We start from the raw sequence: 13232 nt of genomic DNA on the forward strand, positions 1-13232 counted from the left end.
ATGGCCTTACATGTTCACTAGTAAGCGTCAAAATGATCTTACTAGTGAACTAGTGGGCACATTTATGGCCTTACATGTTCACTAGTAAGCGTCAAAATGATCTTACTAGTGAACTAGTGGGTATTTTGTGGCTTACATGTCAACTAGTAAGCCTCAAAATGATCTTACTAGTGAACTAGTCGGCACATTTATGGCCTTACATGTTCACTAGTAAGCCTCAAAATGATCTTATGAGTGAGCTAAGGGGCGTTTTGTGGCTTACATGTCAACTAGTAAGCCTCAAAATGATCTTACGAGTGAGCTAAGGGGCGTTTTGTGGCTTACATGTCAACTAGTAAGCCTCAAAATGATCTTACTAGTGAACTAGTGGGCGTTTTGTGGCTTACATGTTCACTAGTAAGTGTCAAAATGACCTTACTAGTTAACTAGTGAGTGTTTTGTGGCTTACATGTTCACTAGTAGGCGTCAAAATGATCTTACTAGTGAACTAGTGAGCGTTTTGTGGCTTACATATTAACTAGTAAGCCTCAAAATGATCTTACTAGTGAACTCGTGGGCGTTTTGTGGCTTACATGTTCACTAGTAAGCCTCAAAATGATCTTACGAGTGAGCTAAGGGGCGTTTTGTGGCTTACATATCAACTAGTAAGCCTTAAAATGATCTTACTAGTGAACTAGTGGGCGTTTTGTGGCTTACATGTTCACTAGTAAGTGTCAAAATGACCTTACTAGTTAACTAGTGAGTGTTTTGTGGCTTACATGTTCACTAGTAGGCGTCAAAATGATCTTACTAGTGAACTAGTGAGCGTTTTGTGGCTTACATGTTCACTAGTAAGCCTCAAAATGATCTTACTAGTGAACTAGTGACAATTTGTGGCTTACATGTTCACGAGTAAGCGTCAAAATGACCTTACTAGTGAACTAGTGAGCGTTTTGCGGCTTACATGTCAACTAGCAAGCCTCAAAATGATCTTACGAGTGAGCTAAGGGGCGTATTGCGGCTTATATGTCAACTAGTAAGCCTCAAAATGATCTTACTAGTGAACTAGTGGGCACATTTATGGCCTTACATGTTCACTATTAAGAGTCAAAATGATCTTACTAGTTAACTAGTGGGCACATTTATTGCCCTACATGTTCACTAGTAAGCGTCAAAATGATCTTACTAGTGAACAAGTGGGCGTTTTGTGGCTTACATCTTCACTAGTAAGCCTCAAAATGATCTTACTAGAGAACTAGTGGGCATTTTGTGGCTTACATGTCAACTAGTAAGCCTCAAAATGATCTTACTAGTGAACTAATGGGCACATTTATGGCCTTACATGTTCACTAGTAAGCGTCAAAATGATCTTACTAGTGAACTAGTGGGCGTTTTGCGGCTTACATGTCAACTAGTAAGCCTCAAAATGATCTTACCAGTGAACTAGTGGGCACATTTATGGCCTTACATGTTCACCAGTAAGCCTCAAAATGATCTTACCAGTGAACTAGTGGGCGTTTTGTGGCTTACATGTTCACGAGTAAGCGTCAAAATGATCTTACTAGTGAACTAGTGGCCGTTTTGCGGCTTACATGTCAACAAGTAAGCCTCAAAATGATCTTACTAATAAACTAGTGGGCGTTTTGTGGCTTACATGTTCACTAGTAAGCGTCAAAATGACCTTACTAGTGAATTAGTGAGCGTTTTGTGGCTTACATGTCAACGAGTAAGCCTCAAAATGATCTTACTAGTGAACTAGTGGGTACATTTATGGCCTTACATGTTCACTAGTAAGCGTCAAAATGATCTTACCAGTGAACTAGTGGGCGTTTTGCGGCTTGCATGTCAACTAGTAAGCCTCAAAATGATCTTACGAGTGAAATACTGGGCGTTTTGTGGCTTACATGTTAACTAATAAGCGTCAAAATGACCTTAGTAGTGAACTAGTGGGCACATTTATGGCCTTAAATGTTCACTAGTAAGCCTCAAAATGATCTTACTAGTGAACTAGTGGGCGTTTTGTGGCTTACATGTTCACGAGTAAGGGTCAAAATGATCTTACTAGTGAACTAGTGGGCGTTTTGCGGCTTGCATGTCAACTAGTAAGCCTCAAAATGATCTTACGAGTGAACTAGTGGGCGTTTTGCGGCTTACATGTCAACAAGTAAGCCTCAAAATGATCTTACTAATAAACTAGTGGGCGTTTTGTGGCTTACATGTTCACTAGTAAGCGTCAAAATGACCTTACTAGTGAATTAGTGAGCGTTTTGTGGCTTACATGTCAACGAGTAAGCCTCAAAATGATCTTACTAGTGAACTAGTGGGTACATTTATGGCCTTACATGTTCACTAGTAAGCGTCAAAATGATCTTACCAGTGAACTAGTGGGCGTTTTGCGGCTTGCATGTCAACTAGTAAGCCTCAAAATGATCTTACGAGTGAAATAGTGGGCGTTTTGTGGCTTACATGTTAACTAATAAGCGTCAAAATGACCTTAGTAGTGAACTAGTGGGCACATTTATGGCCTTAAATGTTCACTAGTAAGCCTCAAAATGATCTTACTAGTGAACTAGTGGGCGTTTTGTGGCTTACATGTTCACGAGTAAGGGTCAAAATGATCTTACTAATGAACTAGTGGGCGTTTTGCGGCTTACATGTCAACTAGCAAGCCTCAAAATTATCTTACGAGTGAGCTAAGGGGCGTATTGCGGCTTATATGTCAACTAGTAAGCCTCAAAATGATCTTACTAGTGAACTAGTGGGCACATTTATGGCCTTACATGTTCACTATTAAGAGTCAAAATGATCTTACTAGTTAACTAGTGGGCACATTTATGGCCTTACATGTTCACTAGTAAGCGTCAAAATGATCTTACTAGTGAACAAGTGGGCGTTTTGTGGCTTACATCTTCACTAGTAAGCCTCAAAATGATCTTACTAGAGAACTAGTGGGCATTTTGTGGCTTACATGTCAACTAGTAAGCCTCAAAATGATCTTACTAGTGAACTAATGGGCACATTTATGGCCTTACATGTTCACTAGTAAGCGTCAAAATGATCTTACTAGTGAACTAGTGGGCGTTTTGCGGCTTACATGTCAACTAGTAAGCCTCAAAATGATCTTACCAGTGAACTAGTGGGCACATTTATGGCCTTACATGTTCACCAGTAAGCCTCAAAATGATCTTACCAATGAACTAGTGGGCGTGTTGTGGCTTACATGTTCACGAGTAAGCGTCAAAATGATCTTACTAGTGAACTAGTGGCCGTTTTGCGGCTTACATGTCAACAAGTAAGCCTCAAAATGATCTTACTAATAAACTAGTGGGCGTTTTGTGGCTTACATGTTCACTAGTAAGTGTCAAAATGACCTTACTAGTGAACTAGTGAGTGTTTTGTGGCTTACATGTTCACTAGTAGGCCTCAAAATGATCTTAGTAGTGAACTAGTGGGCACATTTATGGCCTTACATGTTCACTAGTAAGCCTCATAATGATCTTACCAGTGAACTAGTGGGCGTTTTGCGGCTTACATGTAAACTAGTAAGCCTCAAAATGATCTTAGTAGTGAACTAGTGGGCACATTTATGGCCTTACATGTTCACTAGTAAGCCTCAAAATGATCTTACCAGTGAACTAGTGGGCGTTTTGCGGCTTACATGTAAACTAGTAAGCCTCAAAATGATCTTACTAGTGAACTAGTGGGCACATTTATGGCCTTAAATGTTCACTAGTAAGCCTCAAAATGATCTTACTAGTGAACTAGTGGGCGTTTTGTGGCTTACATGTTCACGAGTAAGGGTCAAAATGATCTTACTAGTGAACTAGTGGGCGTTTTGCGGCTTGCATGTCAACTAGTAAGCCTCAAAATGATCTTACGAGTGAACTAGTGGGCGTTTTGCGGCTTACATGTCAACAAGTAAGCCTCAAAATGATCTTACTAATGAACTAGTGGGCGTTTTGCGGTTTACATGTCAACTAGTAAGCCTCACAATGATCTTACTAGTGAACTAGTGGGCATTTTGTGGCTTACATGTCAACTACTAAGCCTCAAAATGACCTTACTAGTGAACTAGTGGGCACATTTATGGCCTTACATGTTCACTAGTAAGCCTCAAAATGATCTTACTAGTGAACTAGTGAGCGTTTTGTGGCTTACATGTTCACTAGTAAGTGTCAAAATGACCTTACTAGTGAACTAGTGGCCGTTTTGTGGCTTACATGTTCACTAGTAAGCCTCAAAATGATCTTACTAGTGAACTAGTGGGCGTTTTGTGGCTTACATGTTAACTAGTAAGCGTCAAAATGACGTTACTAATGAACTAGTGACAATTTGTGGCTTACATGTTCGCGAGTAAGCGTCAAAATGACCTTACTAGTGAACTAAGGGGCGTTTTGTGGCTTACATGACAACTAGTAAGCCTCAAAATGATCTTACTAGTGAACTAGTGGGTTCTTTTGTGGCTGACATGTTCACTAGTAAGCGTCACAATGACTTTACTTGTGAACTAGTGAGCGTTTTGTGGCTTACATGTTCACTAGTAAGCGTCAAAATGATCTTACTAGCGAACTAGTGGGCGTTTTGTGGCTTACATGTTCACTAGTAAGCCTCAAAATGATCTTACTAGTGAACTAGTGGGCGTTTTGTGGCTTACATGTCAACTAGTTAGCCTCAAAATGATCTTACTAGTGAACTAGTCGGCACATTTATGGCCTTACATGTTCTCTAGTAAGCCTCAAAATGATCTTACGAGTGAGCTAAGGGGCGTTTTGTGGCTTACATGTCAACTAGTAAGCCTCAAAATGATCTTACTAGTGAACTAGTGGGCGTTTTGTGGCTTACATCTTCACTAGTAAGTGTCAAAATGACCTTACTAGTTAACTAGTGAGTGTTTTGTGGCTTACATGTTCACTACTAGGCGTCAAAATGATCTTACTAGTGAACTAGTGGGCATTTTGTGGCTTACATATCAACTAGTAAGCCTCAAAATGACCTTACTAGTGAACTAGTGGGCACATTTATGGCCTTACATGTTCACTAGTAAGCCTCAAAATGATCTTACTAGTGAACTAGTGAGCGTTTTGTGGCTTACATGTTCACTAGTAAGTGTCAAAATGACCTTACTAGTGAACTAGTGAGTGTTTTGTGGCTTACATGTTCACTAGTAGGCGTCAAAATGATCTTACCAGTGAACTAATGGGCACATTTATGGCCTTACATGTTCACTAGTAAGCCTCAAAATGATCTTACTAGTGAACTAGTGGGCGTTCTGTGGCTTACATGTTCACGGGTAAGCGTCAAAATGATTTTACTAGTGAACTAGTGGCCGTTTTGTGGCTTACATGTTCACTAGTAAGCCTCAAAATGACCTTACTAGTGAACTAGTGGGCGTTTTGTGGCTTACATGTTAACTAGTAAGCGTCAAAATGACCTTAGTAGTGAACTAGTGGGCACATTTATGGCCTTAAATGTTCACTAGTAAGCCTCAAAATGATCTTACTAGTGAACTAGTGGGCGTTCTGTGGCTTACATGTTCACTAGTAAGCCTCAAAATGATCTTACTAGTGAACTAGTGGGCGTTCTGTGGCTTACATGTTCACGGGTAAGCGTCAAAATGATTTTACTAGTGAACTAGTGGCCGTTTTGTGGCTTACATGTTCACTAGTAAGCCTCAAAATGATCTTACGAGTGAACTAGTGGGCGTTTTGTGGCTTACATATTAACTAATAAGCGTCAAAATGACCTTAGTAGTGAACTAGTGGGCACATTTATGGCCTTAAATGTTCACTAGTAAGCCTCAAAATGATCTTACTAGTGAACTAGTGGGCGTTTTGTGGCTTACATGTTCACGAGTAAGGGTCAAAATGATCTTACTAGTGAACTAGTGGGCGTTTTGCGGCTTGCATGTCAACTAGTAAGCCTCAAAATGATCTTACGAGTGAACTAGTGGGCGTTTTGCGGCTTACATGTCAACAAGTAAGCCTCAAAATGATCTTACTAATGAACTAGTGGGTGTTTTGTGGCTTACATGTTCACTAGTAAGCGTCAAAATGACCTTACTAGTGAATTAGTGAGCGTTTTGTGGCTTACATGTCAACTAGTAAGCCTCAAAATGATCTTACTAGTGAACTAGTGGGTGTTTTGTGGCTTACATGTCAACTAGTAAGCCTCAAAATGATCTTACTAGTGAACTAGTGGTTGTTTTGTGGCTTACATGTTCACTAGTAAGCCTCAAAATGATCTTACTAGTGAACTAGTGGGCACATTTATGGCCTTACATGTTCACTAGTAAGCGTCAAAATGATCTTACTAGTGAACTAGTGGGCATTTTGTGGCTTACATATCAACTAGTAAGCCTCAAAATGATCTTACTAGTGAACTCGTGGGCGTTTTGTGGCTTACATGTTCACTAGTAAGCCTCAAAATGATCTTACGAGTGAGCTAAGGGGCGTTTTGTGGCTTACATGTCAACTAGTAAGCCTCAAAATGATCTTATTAGTGAACTAGTGGGCGTTTTGTGGCTTACATGTTCACTAGTAAGTGTCAAAATGACCTTACTAGTTAACTAGTGAGTGTTTTGTGGCTTACATGTTCACTAGTAGGCGTCAAAATGATCTTACTAGTGAACTAGTGAGCGTTTTGTGGCTTACATGTTCACTAGTAAGCCTCAAAATGATCTTACTAGTGAACTAGTGGGCACATTTATGGCCTTACATGTTCACTAGTAAGCCTCAAAATGATCTTACTAGTGAACTAGTGGGCACATTTATGGCCTTAAATGTTCACTAGTAAGCCTCAAAATGATCTTACTAGTGAACTAGTGGGCGTTTTGTGGCTTACATGTTCACGAGTAAGGGTCAAAATGATCTTACTAGTGAACTAGTGGGCGTTTTGCGGCTTGCATGTCAACTAGTAAGCCTCAAAATGATCTTACGAGTGAACTAGTGGGCGTTTTGCGGCTTACATGTCAACAAGTAAGCCTCAAAATGATCTTACTAATGAACTAGTGGGCGTTTTGCGGTTTACATGTCAACTAGTAAGCCTCACAATGATCTTACTAGTGAACTAGTGGGCATTTTGTGGCTTACATGTCAACTACTAAGCCTCAAAATGACCTTACTAGTGAACTAGTGGGCACATTTATGGCCTTACATGTTCACTAGTAAGCCTCAAAATGATCTTACTAGTGAACTAGTGAGCGTTTTGTGGCTTACATGTTCACTAGTAAGTGTCAAAATGACCTTACTAGTGAACTAGTGAGTGTTTTGTGGCTTACATGTTCACTAGTAGGCCTCAAAATGATCTTAGTAGTGAACTAGTGGGCACATTTATGGCCTTACATGTTCACTAGTAAGCCTCATAATGATCTTACCAGTGAACTAGTGGGCGTTTTGCGGCTTACATGTAAACTAGTAAGCCTCAAAATGATCTTAGTAGTGAACTAGTGGGCACATTTATGGCCTTACATGTTCACTAGTAAGCCTCAAAATGATCTTACCAGTGAACTAGTGGGCGTTTTGCGGCTTACATGTAAACTAGTAAGCCTCAAAATGATCTTACTAGTGAACTAGTGGGCACATTTATGGCCTTAAATGTTCACTAGTAAGCCTCAAAATGATCTTACTAGTGAACTAGTGGGCGTTTTGTGGCTTACATGTTCACGAGTAAGGGTCAAAATGATCTTACTAGTGAACTAGTGGGCGTTTTGCGGCTTGCATGTCAACTAGTAAGCCTCAAAATGATCTTACGAGTGAACTAGTGGGCGTTTTGCGGCTTACATGTCAACAAGTAAGCCTCAAAATGATCTTACTAATGAACTAGTGGGCGTTTTGCGGTTTACATGTCAACTAGTAAGCCTCACAATGATCTTACTAGTGAACTAGTGGGCATTTTGTGGCTTACATGTCAACTACTAAGCCTCAAAATGACCTTACTAGTGAAATAGTGGGCACATTTATGGCCTTACATGTTCACTAGTAAGCCTCAAAATGATCTTACTAGTGAACTAGTGAGCGTTTTGTGGCTTACATGTTCACTAGTAAGTGTCAAAATGACCTTACTAGTGAACTAGTGAGTGTTTTGTGGCTTACATGTTCACTAGTAGGCGTCAAAATGATCTTACCAGTGAACTAATGGGCACATTTATGGCCTTACATGTTCACTAGTAAGCCTCAAAATGATCTTACTAGTGAACTAGTGGGCGTTCTGTGGCTTACATGTTCACGGGTAAGCGTCAAAATGTTTTTACTAGTGAACTAGTGGCCGTTTTGTGGCTTACATGTTCACTAGTAAGCCTCAAAATGATCTTACTAGTGAACTAGTGGGCGTTTTGTGGCTTACATGTTAACTAGTAAGCGTCAAAATGACGTTACTAGTGAACTAGTGACAATTTGTGGCTTACATGTTCGCGAGTAAGCGTCAAAATGACCTTACTAGTGAACTAAGGGGCGTTTTGTGGCTTACATGACAACTAGTAAGCCTCAAAATGATCTTACTAGTGAACTAGTGGGTTCTTTTGTGGCTGACATGTTCACTAGTAAGCGTCACAAAATGATCTTACTAATGAACTAGTGGGCGTTTTGCGGTTTACATGTCAACTAGTAAGCCTCACAATGATCTTACTAGTGAACTAGTGGGCATTTTGTGGCTTACATGTCAACTACTAAGCCTCAAAATGACCTTACTAGTGAACTAGTGGGCACATTTATGGCCTTACATGTTCACTAGTAAGCCTCAAAATGATCTTACTAGTGAACTAGTGAGCGTTTTGTGGCTTACATGTTCACTAGTAAGTGTCAAAATGACCTTACTAGTGAACTAGTGAGTGTTTTGTGGCTTACATGTTCACTAGTAGGCCTCAAAATGATCTTAGTAGTGAACTAGTGGGCACATTTATGGCCTTACATGTTCACTAGTAAGCCTCATAATGATCTTACCAGTGAACTAGTGGGCGTTTTGCGGCTTACATGTAAACTAGTAAGCCTCAAAATGATCTTAGTAGTGAACTAGTGGGCACATTTATGGCCTTACATGTTCACTAGTAAGCCTCAAAATGATCTTACCAGTGAACTAGTGGGCGTTTTGCGGCTTACATGTAAACTAGTAAGCCTCAAAATGATCTTACTAGTGAACTAGTGGGCACATTTATGGCCTTAAATGTTCACTAGTAAGCCTCAAAATGATCTTACTAGTGAACTAGTGGGCGTTTTGTGGCTTACATGTTCACGAGTAAGGGTCAAAATGATCTTACTAGTGAACTAGTGGGCGTTTTGCGGCTTGCATGTCAACTAGTAAGCCTCAAAATGATCTTACGAGTGAACTAGTGGGCGTTTTGCGGCTTACATGTCAACAAGTAAGCCTCAAAATGATCTTACTAATGAACTAGTGGGCGTTTTGCGGTTTACATGTCAACTAGTAAGCCTCACAATGATCTTACTAGTGAACTAGTGGGCATTTTGTGGCTTACATGTCAACTACTAAGCCTCAAAATGACCTTACTAGTGAAATAGTGGGCACATTTATGGCCTTACATGTTCACTAGTAAGCCTCAAAATGATCTTACTAGTGAACTAGTGAGCGTTTTGTGGCTTACATGTTCACTAGTAAGTGTCAAAATGACCTTACTAGTGAACTAGTGAGTGTTTTGTGGCTTACATGTTCACTAGTAGGCGTCAAAATGATCTTACCAGTGAACTAATGGGCACATTTATGGCCTTACATGTTCACTAGTAAGCCTCAAAATGATCTTACTAGTGAACTAGTGGGCGTTCTGTGGCTTACATGTTCACGGGTAAGCGTCAAAATGATTTTACTAGTGAACTAGTGGCCGTTTTGTGGCTTACATGTTCACTAGTAAGCCTCAAAATGATCTTACTAGTGAACTAGTGGGCGTTTTGTGGCTTACATGTTAACTAGTAAGCGTCAAAATGACGTTACTAGTGAACTAGTGACAATTTGTGGCTTACATGTTCGCGAGTAAGCGTCAAAATGACCTTACTAGTGAACTAAGGGGCGTTTTGTGGCTTACATGACAACTAGTAAGCCTCAAAATGATCTTACTAGTGAACTAGTGGGTTCTTTTGTGGCTGACATGTTCACTAGTAAGCGTCACAATGACCTTACTTGTGAACTAGTGAGCGTTTTGTGGCTTACATGTTCACTAGTAAGCGTCAAAATGATCTTACTAGCGAACTAGTGGGCGTTTTGTGGCTTACATGTTCACTAGTAAGCCTCAAAATGATCTTACTAGTGAACTAGTGGGCGTTTTGTGGCTTACATGTCAACTAGTAAGCCTCAAAATGATCTTACTAGTGAACTAGTGGTTGTTTTGTGGCTTACATGTTCACTAGTAAGCCTCAAAATGATCTTACTAGTGAACTAGTGGGCACATTTATGGCCTTACATGTTCACTAGTAAGCGTCAAAATGATCTTACTAGTGAACTAGTGGGCATTTTGTGGCTTACATATCAACTAGTAAGCCTCAAAATGATCTTACTAGTGAACTCGTGGGCGTTTTGTGGCTTACATGTTCACTAGTAAGCCTCAAAATGATCTTACGAGTGAGCTAAGGGGCGTTCTGTGGCTTACATGTTCACTAGTAAGCCTCAAAATGATCTTACTAGTGAACTAGTGGTTGTTTTGTGGCTTACATGTTCACTAGTAATCCTCAAAATGATCTTACGAGTGAGCTAAGGGGCGTTTTGTGGCTTACATGTCAACTAGTAAGCCTCAAAATGATCTTATTAGTGAACTCGTGGGCGTTTTGTGGCTTACATGTTCACTAGTAATCCTCAAAATGATCTTACGAGTGAGCTAAGGGGCGTTTTGTGGCTTACATGTCAACTAGTAAGCCTCAAAATGATCTTATTAGTGAACTAGTGGGCGTTTTGTGGCTTACATGTTCACTAGTAAGTGTCAAAATGACCTTACTAGTTAACTAGTGAGTGTTTTGTGGCTTACATGTTCACTAGTAGGCGTCAAAATGATCTTACTAGTGAACTAGTGAGCGTTTTGTGGCTTACATGTTCACTAGTAAGCCTCAAAATGATCTTACTAGTGAACTAGTGGGCACATTTATGGCCTTACATGTTCACTAGTAAGCCTCAAAATGATCTTACTAGTGAACTAGTGGGCACATTTATGGCCTTAAATGTTCACTAGTAAGCCTCAAAATGATCTTACTAGTGAACTAGTGGGCGTTTTGTGGCTTACATGTTCACGAGTAAGGGTCAAAATGATCTTACTAGTGAACTAGTGGGCGTTTTGCGGCTTGCATGTCAACTAGTAAGCCTCAAAATGATCTTACGAGTGAACTAGTGGGCGTTTTGCGGCTTACATGTCAACAAGTAAGCCTCAAAATGATCTTACTAATGAACTAGTGGGCGTTTTGCGGTTTACATGTCAACTAGTAAGCCTCACAATGATCTTACTAGTGAACTAGTGGGCATTTTGTGGCTTACATGTCAACTACTAAGCCTCAAAATGACCTTACTAGTGAACTAGTGGGCACATTTATGGCCTTACATGTTCACTAGTAAGCCTCAAAATGATCTTACTAGTGAACTAGTGAGCGTTTTGTGGCTTACATGTTCACTAGTAAGTGTCAAAATGACCTTACTAGTGAACTAGTGAGTGTTTTGTGGCTTACATGTTCACTAGTAGGCCTCAAAATGATCTTAGTAGTGAACTAGTGGGCACATTTATGGCCTTACATGTTCACTAGTAAGCCTCATAATGATCTTACCAGTGAACTAGTGGGCGTTTTGCGGCTTACATGTAAACTAGTAAGCCTCAAAATGATCTTAGTAGTGAACTAGTGGGCACATTTATGGCCTTACATGTTCACTAGTAAGCCTCAAAATGATCTTACCAGTGAACTAGTGGGCGTTTTGCGGCTTACATGTAAACTAGTAAGCCTCAAAATGATCTTACTAGTGAACTAGTGGGCACATTTATGGCCTTAAATGTTCACTAGTAAGCCTCAAAATGATCTTACTAGTGAACTAGTGGGCGTTTTGTGGCTTACATGTTCACGAGTAAGGGTCAAAATGATCTTACTAGTGAACTAGTGGGCGTTTTGCGGCTTGCATGTCAACTAGTAAGCCTCAAAATGATCTTACGAGTGAACTAGTGGGCGTTTTGCGGCTTACATGTCAACAAGTAAGCCTCAAAATGATCTTACTAATGAACTAGTGGGCGTTTTGCGGTTTACATGTCAACTAGTAAGCCTCACAATGATCTTACTAGTGAACTAGTGGGCATTTTGTGGCTTACATGTCAACTACTAAGCCTCAAAATGACCTTACTAGTGAACTAGTGGGCACATTTATGGCCTTACATGTTCACTAGTAAGCCTCAAAATGATCTTACTAGTGAACTAGTGAGCGTTTTGTGGCTTACATGTTCGCTAGTAAGTGTCAAAATGACCTTACTAGTGAACTAGTGGCCGTTTTGTGGCTTACATGTTCACTAGTAAGCCTCAAAATGATCTTACTAGTGAACTAGTGGGCGTTTTGTGGCTTACATGTTAACTAGTAAGCGTCAAAATGACGTTACTAATGAACTAGTGACAATTTGTGGCTTACATGTTCGCGAGTAAGCGTCAAAATGACCTTACTAGTGAACTAAGGGGCGTTTTGTGGCTTACATGACAACTAGTAAGCCTCAAAATGATCTTACTAGTGAACTAGTGGGTTCTTTTGTGGCTGACATGTTCACTAGTAAGCGTCACAATGACTTTACTTGTGAACTAGTGAGCGTTTTGTGGCTTACATGTTCACTAGTAAGCGTCAAAATGATCTTACTAGCGAACTAGTGGGCGTTTTGTGGCTTACATGTTCACTAGTAAGCCTCAAAATGATCTTACTAGTGAACTAGTGGGCGTTTTGTGGCTTACATGTCAACTAGTTAGCCTCAAAATGATCTTACTAGTGAACTAGTCGGCACATTTATGGCCTTACATGTTCTCTAGTAAGCCTCAAAATGATCTTACGAGTGAGCTAAGGGGCGTTTTGTGGCTTACATGTCAACTAGTAAGCCTCAAAATGATCTTACTAGTGAACTAGTGGGCGTTTTGTGGCTTACATCTTCACTAGTAAGTGTCAAAATGACCTTACTAGTTAACTAGTGAGTGTTTTGTGGCTTACATGTTCACTACTAGGCGTCAAAATGATCTTACTAGTGAACTAGTGGGCATTTTGTGGCTTACATATCAACTAGTAAGCCTCAAAATGACCTTACTATTGAACTAGTG

This window comes from Hippocampus zosterae, chromosome 14 (genome assembly GCF_025434085.1).
Source record: "Hippocampus zosterae strain Florida chromosome 14, ASM2543408v3, whole genome shotgun sequence".
Taxonomy (NCBI): domain Eukaryota; kingdom Metazoa; phylum Chordata; class Actinopteri; order Syngnathiformes; family Syngnathidae; genus Hippocampus; species Hippocampus zosterae.